The sequence below is a fragment of the Siphateles boraxobius genome, unplaced genomic scaffold (genome assembly GCF_051911475.1).
Source record: "Siphateles boraxobius isolate OS27281-9 unplaced genomic scaffold, OSU_SipBor_1 6, whole genome shotgun sequence".
In the NCBI taxonomy this organism is placed as follows: domain Eukaryota; kingdom Metazoa; phylum Chordata; class Actinopteri; order Cypriniformes; family Leuciscidae; genus Siphateles; species Siphateles boraxobius.
In genome coordinates this window covers 7,111,858-7,126,776 of record NW_027509186.1, presented here as the reverse complement: position 1 = coordinate 7,126,776, position 14,919 = coordinate 7,111,858, and the positions used below count along the sequence as shown (strand labels likewise).

Here is a 14,919-nt window from a genome sequence, read left to right as displayed (position 1 = left end):
GGTATAATTCATTAGTGTTTTAAACATGCTATTGCTGTTATAGCATGCTTTGTTGCTCTTACACATTGTTATATGTTCGATATCAAATGTTTTTGACGTCATATACGTTTCAGAAATATATATATATATATATATATATATATATATATATATATATAATTCCCCCCCATCCAATCACAGTTTACTGTAGTTGGCAACTGCGGGATTTCCATAAAGGACTTTAAAATAAATGTATTGGTTTTTATTCATTTTTAAATCTTATTTAGATTATTTTAGTCAGACATGGTTATATGTGCATAGGCCTATTTAATTATTTAATCTGTATTTTATTCCTCTTCAGTTACTTACTTTTTAAATTTCGGTAGGCTACTTTTTAATTCTTCTTTTACTTTGTCTTTGATTTTAACTTTAAGCACTTTGCATGATAAAATTGTTTAAAATGTAAGATATAAATATGAATGGCACAATGTGATAACCAAAATATATAAAAGTTAAGTCAAAGCTATTTATATAGCCTAGCGTTTTTCACAATACATATTCTCATAATTTAGTTATACATTCTGACGCTGGGCACCGTCCAGTGTCTTCTTTCAGATGGTTCAATATTTATGATATTATGCTCCCCTGAATGGAAAAGAACTGTAAACTTCGTCATTGTACTCGAATGCACTGCGTTACTGCCTATAGGATGATTGCATGATTTTTTCCATCTAAAATAACATGGTTTTTCCTTTTCTCTCTCTCTCTCTAGAGACAGCAAACACTGCAGGACAATCGGGCATCCAAGTAACATGTTAGTGTGGTTTATATTGTAGGATTACAAATTTATTTAAATGTTTAATTTAGATTTCCAATACAATAGTATTTTATATTGAGAAAGTTTAGAAATGATGAGACCAGGAAATCTCTGCAAACGGTAGGGGTTCCCAGCGGGATATTCCTGACTGTCCCATCTCAGTACGAGAAGGCTAGGCTTTTCCTGTTCTCGTTGTTTACCGGGTGAAGAGTCATGCTGAGCAAGTTTGAACACCTGTTATTTAATTACTGAGACCATTTGTCTCATCTCAGTACGAGAAGTCTATGCCTTTCCTGTTCTCGTTGTCTCAGCTCATTTACATGCTTTGTTCATCACAATGTAATCCCTCCCCCTTGAAATGTATATATGAACTCAATGTATACTGCCTTAGACTAGACTTGACTTGACTTGGGTACTAAGCAGAGTACAGCAAATAAAGAATCCTGCTTAAATAAGTCTCCTGGTTTTCGCTTCTGAGTTTTTCTACACTGAAGAAGGAAGAAGTTTACAACAATATTTATTTTTAATGAGAAATATTATAGAGTGCAACAGGCGTTTTCTGGAAGTAAAAATCTTCTAGAAGTAAAAACACCAGCGACTGTGAAAAAGGGCGCAGGTACTCTATTGGGTGTATAATGAACAATTGACAGATGAACTGACAGATATTTTATGTAAACAGGCAAAATCTCTTCATCTGATGGTAGCCATGTGTTTTTGCCTATCATAACTGGTTTAACTCATGGCTCCTCCTTTGAGATCAACATGACTTCTGCTGAATCAAATGTACCGGCAAATTGTAAGTGTAATAAAACAGTTTCGCCTCTGTAATGTATTAAATTAATCTTAATTAAGTAGTCCGAGTTAACTATTTGGGACCAATTGGAAATTTGCATTCTGATCTAACAGCGTCATGTACAAATTTGTCATGCTCCTGGATTATTTTACTATACTACATTACAATAGCCTTTTATTTACTGCTGATGTTATCAAAGCCACGAATTAACTCAATTCATGGTTCCAATAGTAAAATAAATGAACAATTGACAGATGAACTGACAGATATTTTATGTAAACAGGCAAAATCTCTTCATCTGATGGTGGCCATGTGTTTTCACCTATCATAACTGGTTTAACTCATGGCTCCCCCTTTGAGATCAACATGACTTCTGCCAAATCAAATGTACCGGCAAATTGTAAGTGTGATACATGAGAAACTATTAAAAACAGTTTTTTAAGCAGTCGGAGTTAACTATTTGGGACCAATTTTAAGGAAAGTTACATTCTGATCTAACAGCATCATGTACAAATTTGAAATATTTTTGGTATGTAGGGACTGGGCTAAGTGGGTGAATCTGAATAACTAAATACATCCGGCTAAAGACCAAAAATCTCTGAATGTAAATTAACCCAAACACACACACACAAACACACACACACACACACACACACACACACACACACACACACACACACACACACACACACACACACACACACACACACACACACACACACACACACACACACACATTCCCCCACCAGTGAAGACCACACTCAGGACAGAGCGTGGTGTCCGATTACAAGACATTTTATGACCGATCGGAATGTCCCAAAGGAAGTGGATTCCAAAGCGAAAATAAACTTCTTTTCTTTAATAGACATTTAACCAGATATATTCAATGTGTTTTTATGTGTGTCCATTTGCCCATGTCACATTGGAATGACTATGATTTTATCGTAGCTTAAAGTGAATTATAAATACCTTCATTATGCATTTTAAATATAACTGTCTATTCCCATAACTTGTACACATAGTTCTGGACACCTCCAGAATGCTTTCGGTGTGATCAATCAGAATACGTACAGTAATATCCAGTAAAATATAGTTTACTATGTTTTCCATCTTTGGAGTGAAAAGAGACCAAAACTAACATCACTGGTGTTCTTAGATAACGGCGTTTACGACCCAAAGGAATGTTCACAGAACTGCCACCCTCTCTGAATTCTAACCAAGGAGGAGAAATGAATCGTGTATTCATATATATATATGCTATTATATATCCACTTGAGAATTGTATGAACAATGTATCTAAGTTCCCTATTTCATGAGTTGCCTTTTTGTGGTTTGGTCTATGTTTCTCGACAACTCTAATGCGATAATGTTTTAAACTTGGCCAACTAATGTTTAACCAAATCCATTTGTGGCAAGTTTGGTCTCGATAAACTCCAATCTTCATTCCCCATTTGTTAATTGACATTACATTTTGCTAAACTTGTGACACATTAGTATTATAAGAATTGTGAAGATTCTGCTCTTAAACACCCTAATTTCGTCGGTTTCAAATGTCTCTCTCTTAGACAAAGAGCAATAAAAACCAAAGTCCCGCCTGTGAAATTCCAACCCTCTAATTGGCCAAGTCAACAGGAAGAGGCCGGATTTCTCCAAGGTGATAAATGACGCTTCCCCCCTCCGCTCGCTCTCTGTTACTACGACTGTCTTTGCGTCATAATGTAAGGTTCGCCTCCGGGCGAGCTCTTCGCCTTTCTTTTATTTGTTTCTAGTTTAGTTTGTGTTTTTCAGTCTTAGATAAGTCTCCGTGTTTAATTCCAATCGACGAGTGAAAAGAACACCGCGTGACATATCTCTTCAGCAAATCCATCTACAAGGGACCTTTAAACGAGCGCGCGCTCGTTTTGAAGGAGAAACACGCGCACGTGACCAAGTGGCGAGAGACGCACACACGCTTCTTCACCAGCCATGCGAAGATGTGACGTTAACTCCGCGTGATTTCCCCGTAGAGATCTTTATTTATTTTCTTTGTTAGTCAAAGTTTTGTTTTCCGTAGTCGACTCTGTTCACTTCCACAAAGTGAAACAAACTTAGCCGAACTATTTTCCTTTGGTAATGTTACCCCAAAGACTTGGAAACTCCGTTCAACACGCGCTTGGCGTGAACAGCACCCAGTGACGCTTCCTAAAGGACTCCGCTCACGCACGCGCAGGAATGCCGCGACACAGAGAGACCCAGAAACTTAAGTATATCTCTTTATAGAGCTTCTAAGAAGCATTAAGATGATGTTTTCGTGTTGTCACAGGCAGGGGACTGTCAGGGGAATGTTGCCAATGCTCTCTCTCTCTCTCTCTCTCTCTCTCTCTGTCCCTTCCCCTCTCACACGTGTTTCCATTGTCCACACTCTATGCATTTCTCGTTCATCGATGCCTTATCGTGTATTGTTGTTTATTATGTTTGTAAATACATATATCCCATGTAACCGTAGTAAATACATAAGTAGTTCTGCCTTATTAAATTCATTAAATTCATCTGATTGATGTACTGCCTTTTTTCTCATTTAAGTCCCTTAAGTGCCAAAAGATCTTATAGCAACAAGCTTACAAATTAAAGATACTTTAAAGAGTATGTGTTTATAGGGCAGGAAACCCAATTCTTGTGGCCACAGAATTGCTTTTCCTGAAATCCTATAAAGTAAGATGATATTGTGGATTCCCACAGATATTAGTCTGACAATTGAGCTAATTAATTTAGCCTGTTTTGTAAGACGTTGTCCGTGTAGTTAATTGCAATCAACTTGTGGTTAAGTGCAAGGATACACAGACATGCATGCAGGCAAAATGACATATCATCCCTTATCGGGAGTTTTATTAACATGTAAGAGTGATCTAATCCAAACATGTATGAATAATTATTAATTACCAATTATTAATTATGATATGCAAATTCCCCACGGATTAGATCCGCCCCAGAGTCTTTACAGGTACTATTGAATCAAGTTTTGTTGAATAAGCCATGATGAATTTATCTTATCTGGTGTCATGCTCCTGGATTATTCAGAAATGACACTATAGCCTTTTATTTTATGGCACTTATTTATTTTACTACAGATTTTATCAAAGCCAAATACTGTCCAAAAGGGGCAACTGGGAAAGAAGAGAAACAGGTCAATACAAGGTTAGATTCAATCTTTATATTCTTTCCCCATTTTGCCTTCATTTTGCCTTTTCCTGTTTAAATTTTTAAATTTTTATATTCTCAGATCATCAAGGTTTCTGAAAGCAAACACCAGTCAGTTGGTTGAAAATATGAAGAACATTGATCCAATCAATGACGATCTTGACTTGCACAATGAATCTGTTGCAGATGTGCGAGCGAATCCAACACGCCGGATGAAGATGAGGGAACTGCTGGACTGTGTGATGAAGATGAGGGAACTGCTTGACTGTGTGAATTGTGAAAGCATTGCCAAGGACCTGGTCAATGCTTTGTGCAAGCCCATCATCAAAATGTTTTTACATATCGTAAATTTCAATTGTTTGATAAATTATCTAACGATTATACCTAACTATCAATAGTTATATGTGAAACGAGCTCAGTCGCATTAGAGATGGATTCTTGTTTATATTGAACATTGTTATTGAACCGCATGTTTAACAGCTCTAGGGTTCTTAAATTGTTTACCGCGGTTTCATTTTGGACAACACTATCGTAACCCTTATCGTATCGCCGGGTGTGATTGTAATGTTTTGTATGGTGTTTTTTTTACACTTTCACTCTGGATATCTGGTTCCTACAGTTAGCGGTAATGTTAGTCAACTCTATATGTTCTCTTTGTTCATATACGACAGTATTCGCATGAATTGGCGTGATTTAATAAAATGATGGTTTAAACCATCATCTTCACTTGAGACATTTACATTATATTATACCATCCTAGTTTTAAATAGTGCTTAAATGTATATTTTACCCCTTTATGCGGCTACAGAATTCAGCACAAGGAACTCTGAAATATTTTTTGTGTAAAACATTTTTTTAAAAATACACCAAAACAAAGAATGAATACATCTTTCTATAAGTGACCATCAAAACACAGTGCATCCGTGTACGATGATTTATCAGAAAATTACTTTTGTCACTTTTTCTGAATAATCTCACCAAGTGCGGGTGCTTGATAACTATTGAACAACCCTGAATTCGGTTACTCAATAAAAAACTCAATAATGCGCTAAAGGTCTATAACTGAACTTTAACATCTTAATAGTTGGTAAAAGTTCACTTAAAGTCTGCGCAAAATAAAATACATCCTAGCTACTTTCTAAACGCTTGTTACGGAGCTTATTGCGATCCATTCACCCATCCATATGTTTTGAACTTTTAATGTTTAATCAACATTTTGTTGGAAAACATATGGTGGATTTACTCAACTTTTTATGTCAACAGGTTCTGCATAGCGGGGTAATGTTGCATTTAATTAACATTGTTTATTTCAGTAAACTTAAGTTTATTACATAAGATTAATTCAATGCCATTTAGTTGAATCAGGTTAACATTCTTAATTTATTCCAAAACTATTAAGTTCAAATAATCCAATTGTTTCGTTTATTTAGGGATTGTGTTCAACAACCTTTACAAATATATCTAATAAGATAACCTTTTACAAAATCTTTACTCGGTAAAGACTCTTATTGGTTTTGCCGCATCCAATGCATCCCCAAAGTAGTTGTTTTTATAATGATTAAAACCGCTTTAATTATTATTATCATGGACTACACTTTATGGTAAAACACTAACATATCAGAAACTCTTTTAAATATAAACATTAACAAGTCAACGATTTTTTATCTTGCTGTTAAAACACATAAATAACGTTTTATTTCAAATTGTACTGTTCCTAGTTTTCTATATTGCTATTTTAATTAAACTCATTTGTGTAATCTCGACTCAAATGGATAAAGTAAAATGTTTTAAAAGTATTGTGTTGATTTAACTCCATTTACTTAAGTAATTTTTTGTTGGTTTACTTAACTGAAACAGGTTCTTTCAACATGACTTTGAATGAGAAAGCTTATACAACGATGTTCAAAGAAAATTATTTTTAAATATACTGAACAGTATCGTAAAATAATTTTTGGCTGAATTCTCTCGGAATACTACCAGGAAATGTTGTTTATGCAGGACATAGTTATTTATGGCGTCCTGATGTTGACCCCCACCGTACACACCAGGGGCGAGGGCGGACCCCAATCGTATGGGTTAATAAACTACACACAGAGCCCAGCCTCAGTTATCGCACGGAAGCCGTTTTTCCTAACTGCTGTGTGTGCCGGTAACGCTGCTAAACCCGTTTCGACGCTACCGACGGATGCTTCAACGATGTTGGATTCGAAATCGTAAAAAACGCGCCTGCGGGGGTACTACAAAATCTCATTGATCAAAAGTGGAAGGAATTGATCAGAAGTTCCTGTTTGTCTGAGCCTGACGCAAACTACACTTCTTTGACTCACGCTTCAGACCCAAAAACACAAGCTTCCGAGCGATAAAGCGAAGGCCTGGACGATTGTGCTGCAAGGACTTGCTCAAGAGATTCCGGGAACTTTCACCATCAAACAGTTTCCTATTTGAAAATGTAGATACCTCTGAAATGGCGACGCAAAAGCTGACGGAAAACGACTGCCCATCGAGTTCCGGCGATGCGGGACACAAGTATCATCCGGCATGTGAGTGCGCCACGGGGAAAGAGTGTCGTTTAAGAGCTACGCTAGACTGTATGTTTAAAGATCATTTTAGAGACCAGATGGTTTACTTGATGGACAGGATCATCGATGCTGCTCGTGATAAGAAAAGCGATTGTGAGCGGGATACCAAACGTGTCACAAATCTAAAAAAAGAAACGGATGTCATAAGAGGGTTGGTTGGGACATGGACCAATGTTTTTTAACACCATAGAGCCGACCGGTGTAATCCTCAGAAAAGTTCTGGATGTGATGTGTGCCTCTAGTCACGAATTCGCAGTCGACGAACTACTCGTTATGTGTAAGTTTTTAACAGATCTCTGTGTGTCAATGGCGTCAAAAAATGCTACAGATCTTGCTGAAATAGTTCAAGGTCTGGTCAGCTATACCCTAGACCAAGACATGGTAGCGTGCAGAGACTTTCTATTCTGGTTGGATCACAAATAAATGGAGTTGTTGTCTACTTTATGTATATGTAATGCTGGTCTATCATAATTTTGTAAAGAAAAATACTGTTGAAATAAAAGATTGTACCACTTAACTCATCATTCTTTGCGACCATGTCGGAACTAAAAATGGTATTATAAGTCTTGATTCTTGCACATTAATAATTTAATGAAGAAATACTAGATGAGAATATTTAAGAGATGAAATATTTCAGAGATCCTATGGATTTCCCCTTCCCATCATGCTGTATAGGGGTGTAAATTTGAAATAAAACGTTATTTATGTGTTTTAACAGCAAGATAAAAATCGTTGACTTGTTAATGTTTATATTTAAAAGAGTTTCTGATATGTTAGTGTTTTACCATAAAGTGTAGACCATGATAATAATAATTAAAGCGGTTTTAATCATCATCAAAACAACTACTTTGGGGATGCATTGGATGCGACAAAACCAATAAGAATCTTTACCGAGTAAAGATTTTGTAAAAGGTTGTCTTATTAGATATATTTGTAAAGCTTGTTGAACACAATCCCTAAATAAATTAAACAATTGGATTATTTGAATTTAATAGTTTTGGACTAAATTACGAATGTTAACCTGATTCAACTAAATGGCATTGAATTAATCTTATGTAATAAACTTAAGTTTACTGAAATAAACAATGTTAATTAAATGCGACATTACCCCGCTATGCAGAACCTGTTGACATAAAAAGTTGAGTAAATCCACCATATGTTTTCTAACAAAATGTTGATTAAACATTAAAAGTTCAAAACATATGGATGGGTGAATGGATCGCAATAAGCTCCGTAACAAGCGTTTAGAAAGTAGCTAGGATGTATTTTATTTTGCGCAGACTTTAAGTGAACTTTTACCAACTATTAAGATGTTAAAGTTCAGTTATAGACTTTTAGCGCATTATTGAGTTTTTTATTGAGTAACCGAATTCAGGGTTGTTCAATAGTTATCAAGCTTCTGCACTTGGTGAGATTATTCAGAAAAAGCGACAAAAGTACTTTTCTGATAAATCATCGTACACGGATGCACTGTGTTTTGATGGTCACTTATAGAAAGATGTATTCATTCTTTGTTTTGGTGTATTTTTAAAAACATAGATAGATCTACATAGATGTTTTACACAACAAATATTTCAGAGATCCTTGTGCGGTATTCTGTAGCCGCATAAAGGGGTAAAATATACATTTAAGCGCTATTTAAAACTAGGATGGTATAATATAATGTAAATGTCTCAAGTGAAGATGATGGTTTAAACCGTCATTTTATTAAATCACGCCAATTCATGCAAATACTGTCGTATATGAACAAAGAGAAGACATAGAGTTGACTAACATTACCGCTAACTGTAGGAACCAGATATCCAGGGGGAAAGTGTAAAGAAAAACACCATACAAAACATTACAATCACACCCGGCGATACGATAAGTGTTACGATAGTGTTGTTCAAAATGAAACCGCAGTACATTTGCAACTGATTCATTGTGCAAGTCAAGATCGTCATTGATTGGATCAATGTTCTTCATATTTTCAACCAACTGACTGGTGTTTGCTTTCAGAAACCCTTGATGATCTGAGAATATAAAAATTAAAAAATTAAAACAGGAAAAGGAAAATGAAGGCAAAATGGGGAAAGAATATAAAGATTGAATCTAACCTTGTATTGACCTGTTTCTCTTCTTTCCCAGTTGCCCCTTTTGGACAGTATTTGGCTTTGATAAAATCTGTAGTAAAATAAATAAGTGCCGTAAAATAAAAGGTTATAGTTACATTTCTGAACAGGGCCGGTGCTAGCCATTTGGGTGCCCTAAGCACAAATGCTTGGTGGTGCCCCCACCCGATTAATCGCGATTAATCGCATCCAAAATAAAAGTTTGTGTCTACATGAATGATATATGTGTGTGTACTGTGTATAATTATTTTGTATATATATAAATACACATTTGCATGTATGTATTTAAGAAATATTTGTTATTTATATATAAAATATTTAAATGTATATATAATATAAATTATATATAAATATACACAGTATATACATGCAAATATTTCTTAAATATATACGCGCATATGTGTGTGTATTTATATATACAAAATAATTATACACAGTACACACACATGTAGACACAAACTTTTATTTTGGATGCGATTAATCTTTTCCCAGCCCTAATAATTTGACAACTCTGTGAATATGAAAATATACAAACACTGAGATTGTGGTTTTTCTTCCCCTAATTGCAGTTTCACCAACAGATGTCGCCCTTTGGCCTTGGCCTATGAACCTCTTGAAAATGACCGCATTATCCGCATAGAACAACAACGAAAAAACGTATCTAAGCGGTCTTCCTTTTCTTCTCAAACAAACTAACTGCATCTTAAACAGCCCAAGTTTCAAAATTTCCCAGGGGAGAACCCCCCGGACCCCCGTTAAAATAAAAGATTCAACATGCAGGGCTAAAAAAGCCTGCCCCGGAGCATTTGCACTACTAGCGACGCCCCCCTGGACATGCATACACGACGCAAGGGCGCCCGCGCTACAAAACTTACATTTTTATTTAAAACATTGTCTTACCTGCAAGCGACGCACGAGTATCATCCCGCTGTCTTTTTTTTTCTTCCTTTTTCCGCCCCCGACTCTTGGTGCCTTTTCGAGGCCATGTCTGAGGTCGGTGTCTGCCAAATTTGACATTGATTGAGGCATGAACAGACCACTGGGAGGTGGGGAAGAGGGGGCACCAGAGGGAGACTGGCACAGGAGATTCACCTTTTTCTCGACTAATTTGGTCTAGGCCTATATTACTTTTGTATTGCTTTTGTATATTAACATGCTTTAGACATTTTATTTGTTATTTATACTAGTAGCCTATTGTGATGATTTTTCACGACCCAGATTTTTTGGTGCCCCCCCAAGCCCTTGGTGCCCTACGCGCAGTGCGTGATGTGCGTGTGCGGAGCGCCGGCCCTGTTTCTGAATAATCCAGGAGCATGATACCAGATAAGATAAATTCATCATGGCTTATTCTACAAAACTTGATTCAATAGTACCAAAAATATTTCAAATATGTACATGATGCTGTTAGATCAGAATGTAACTTTCCTTAAAATTGGTCCCAAATAGTTAACTCCGACTGCTTAATTAAGATAAATTTTATACATTACATAGGCGAAAAACTGTGTTTAATAGTTTCTCATGTATCACACTTAAAATTTGCCGGTACATTTGATTTGGCAGAAGTCATGTTGATCTCCAAGGGGGAGCCTTGAGTTAAACCAGTTATGATAGGCGAAAACACATGGCCACCATCAGATGAAGAGATTTTGCCTGTTTACATAAAATATCTGTCAGTTCATCTGTCAATTGTTCATTTATTTTACTATTGGAACCAGAAATTGAGTTAATTCATGGCTTTGATAACATCAGCAGTAAATAAAAGGCTATTGTAATGTAGTATAGTAAAATAATCTAGGAGCATGACAAATTTGTACATGACGCTGTTAGATCAGAATGCAAATTTCAAATTGGTCCCAAATAGTTAACTCGGACTACTTAATTAAGATTAATTTAATACATTACAGAGGCGAAACTGTTTTATTACACTTACAATTTGCCGGTACATTTCATTCAGCAGAAGTCATGTTGATCTCAAAGGAGGAGCCATGAGTTAAACCAGTTATGATAGGCAAAAACACATGGCCACCATCAGATGAAGAGATTTTGCCTGTTTACATAAAATATCTGTCAGTTCATCTGTCAATTGTTCATAATACACCCAATAGAGTACCTGCGCCTTTTTTCACAGTCGCTGGTGTTTTTACTTCCAGAAGTGTTTTTACTTCCAGAAAACGCCTGTTGCACTCTATAATATTTCTCATTAAAAATAAATATAAACCACACTAACATGTTACTTGGATGCCCGATTGTCCTGCAGTGTTTGCTGTCTCTAGAGAGAGAGAGAGAAAAGGAAAGACCATGTTATTTTAAATGGAAAAAATCATGCAATCATCCTATAGGCAGTAACGCGGTGCATTCGAGTACAATGACGAAGTTTACAGTTCTTTTCCATTCAGGGGAGCATAATATCATAAATATTGAACCATCTGAAAGAAGACACTGGACGGTGCCCAGCGTCAGAATGTATAACTAAATTATGAGAATGTGTATTGTGAAAAACGCTAGGCTATATAAATAGCTTTGACTTAACTTTCATATATTTTGGTTATCACATTGTGCCATTCATATCTATAGCTTACATTTTAAACAATTTTATCATGCAAAGTGCTAAAAGTTAAAATCCAAAACAAAGTAAAAGAAGAATTAAAAAGTAGCCTACCGAATTTTAAAAAGTAAGTGACTGAAGAGGAATAAAATACAGATTAAATAATTAAATAAGCCAATGTACATATAACTATGTCTGACTAAAATAATCTAAATAAGATTTAAAACTGAATAAAAACCAATACATTTATTTTAAAGTCCTTTATGGAAATCCCGCAGTTGGCAACTACAGTAAACTGTGATTGGATGGGGGGGAATTATATATATATATATACATATATATATATATATATATTTCTGATACGTATATGACGTCAAAAACATTTGATATAGAACATATAACAATGTGTAAGAGCAACAAAGCATGCTATAACAGCAATAGCATGTTTAAAACACTAATGAATTATACCGTCTCTTCCTTATGTATAAACAATCTTTTTAAATAAAACACCGTAGCAATGAATTATAAAGACAATACTCACTTTTAGACATGTCTTTTGATGACATGGTAAGAGGAGTGAGGGTGCAAACGTTTTTGGTCCAGAAATGATTTGTCTTGGCTATTTATAAAGAAGAGCAAAATACTCTTGGAAAACGTCAGAGCTGTGTCCACAATGTTCTTTATGAATGGAGTCCTCTCACAGCCGTAGCCATGTGGTCCACGTAGGTCATCGTTAACATTTTTTATCACCTCTTTTTTTTGTCAGGTTACATATGGCAATAAATTACTATAGCCGCTTAAGGACTAAGCTGTAAGCCTCCAAAATGGAGTAGGTCAAAGGGCATGTTTCCTGCTATAGTATCATCAGCTCTCCCAAAGGCTGTTCCAGCAGACAAACTGTCGCATCAACAAATGATAACATTTTAAAGTTCTACATATATATTTTGAGTAGATAACCGATGGTATATTCTCAGTAAAGGGGTTCACCCTGTATGTTTCCACACTGATTAAGGATAGTTCGGGAGATACAAGAAAAGTAAAAAATGATATACACCTTATACGTGCAATAGATCATAGCTACCGTAGAAAAAGTAAGATCATGCTTTGAATTAAGATGAGTAAAATTAAATATGCTGTGTGACGTCTCTGAAAATGTGCGGTGGTTTTCTAAATTATACAACTTAATCTAAATAAGAGCAATGTAGAGTCCTGGGATTTCTTAAAAACAAAAACAACAACTACAAAAAACAAAAAACATTGTGACAAACTTAGACAACATGTTTCACGCGGCATGGACAAAATTACTGTTTGAAATAATTTTGTATAAGATCTAAGATGCCGAAGCAGTTTTTGCTTTACAATTTTTAAATTGCTTAAAACTGTTTAGTAAAAATAATACCTTAGGTTAAATTTATGGGAAATCATTTATATCATACAGATGTTTTCTAAGAAGATAAATAGAAGATACGATTTTAATAAAACGTTAAAGATTTGATTTAAACAGTCTTTTAATTTTAAAAGATCTAATTTAAACTTTTAAGATTTTGAAATGAATTTAGTATGAATAAAACTCTAGAAAGCAGACTAACTTTACATATGCAATGACATTGGCACATCCCAGAGGCCCATCTGTCCTGTAACTCCTCTCGACTCTGTGAGGGTGTGAAGCTTCATTTCACCCTGTAGTTTATCACTGAATGAACCAGGAGGGTTTTGTTTATGACTTTGGACTGTTTTTATCATTGCAAGAACTACATCTTCAGCACTGTGGAAATGTAAGGTATTTTTATATTTATATAATTTTTTATTTATATATAAATTAATTTAGCTAAAACTATGTTTAAATTGTTTGAATTCATTTTAGTAGCATACTTGTTATTATTCATTGAGTTATATACTTTATTTATAATCATTTAATTTAAAAATAGAGATTAGTTAATTTTATGGAGCCGGGTTAGTGTGTGCGTGAATGCAAAACAGTATGTACTAACAATGTAAAGATGCAGTTTTCTCTGATGGTCGTGTTTAGGTGTACGGGATAGAATATGCTGTTACAGTACAAAAATCATTATGGCTATGACTATATTAATAAACATTATACTTTAGAGCACCATTAAACAAAATCATTACAGTAATCTTCTAAAAGAAAAAATGGAAGATACGACTGTATTAAAACTTTAAAGATTTTAATTTAAACAATCTTTTCATTACAAAAGATTTAATTTAAACTCTTAAGATTATACTTTGAAATAAATACTATAAAAACATTCACAATGTCACATCCTGAACACTGAACACTGAACACTCACCCCTCCCCTCTGAATCAGAGACTGTGTGAGAGAGAGAAACGCATGCAGGATCTTTTTTCATCCCGGTGAAATAGCTGAAAATGTTGATTTTATTTCTGATCATCCGTTCATAACTGTATAGCTTCTTCAGCAGTCTAAAATGGAAGATGATATTTATTTTGGAAAGATATTTTATATACTTTTAAAGAATAGAATGTTTTTTTCAACTTTAGTTAGTGTGAAATAAACTTTCACCGTCTCCAGCATTGCTCTCAGGAATGCGGAGATATGATGTGTCACGCAGACCAAAAGGACCAGGCCAGCCGTACGGCTGGTGAGAGAGAGAGAGAGAAAAACTTCGGGGGAAAAACACATGTGTTGCATTGTTTCTTCAACTCTCTAAAATGTAAGGTGTTTTTATCTAAAATAATTGGTTCAGTAAGATATTTATTTTAAAGGAATGAATGCTTTTCAACTTCTGTGCAAGATATGTGAAATTATTTGAAAAAATCTATTTTCTCCGGTGTCACACAGACACACATTTAGCTCAAAGACTGTCAAAATGCAAGGGGTGTGAGAAAAACACTCAGGGATATTTTGTATCAAAACTTTAAACTTATTTAATCTAAA

The 14,919-nt window shown here is 35.1% G+C and overlaps 2 long non-coding RNA genes across 3 annotated transcripts; one reads left to right on the top strand and one right to left on the bottom strand.

Moving 5' to 3' along the window:
- Window positions 1-754: 754 nt before the first annotated feature.
- LOC143715540 (uncharacterized) lies at window positions 755-4,786 on the top strand. Of its 2 annotated transcripts, none has more exons than XR_013195806.1 (3): window positions 755-793; window positions 1,476-1,592; window positions 4,697-4,786. It is a non-coding gene; the product is annotated as an uncharacterized LOC143715540 (long non-coding RNA). The 2 variants fall into 2 exon arrangements; XR_013195807.1 differs by lacking the exon at window positions 4,697-4,786 and adding an exon at window positions 1,873-1,983.
- Window positions 4,787-11,066: 6,280 nt separating this feature from the next.
- Window positions 11,067-11,975, bottom strand: LOC143715539 (uncharacterized). Its single transcript, XR_013195805.1, has 3 exons — window positions 11,684-11,975; window positions 11,387-11,503; window positions 11,067-11,106 (listed from the first exon to the last, which is right to left on the bottom strand). It is a non-coding gene; the product is annotated as an uncharacterized LOC143715539 (long non-coding RNA).
- Window positions 11,976-14,919: the final 2,944 nt, after the last annotated feature.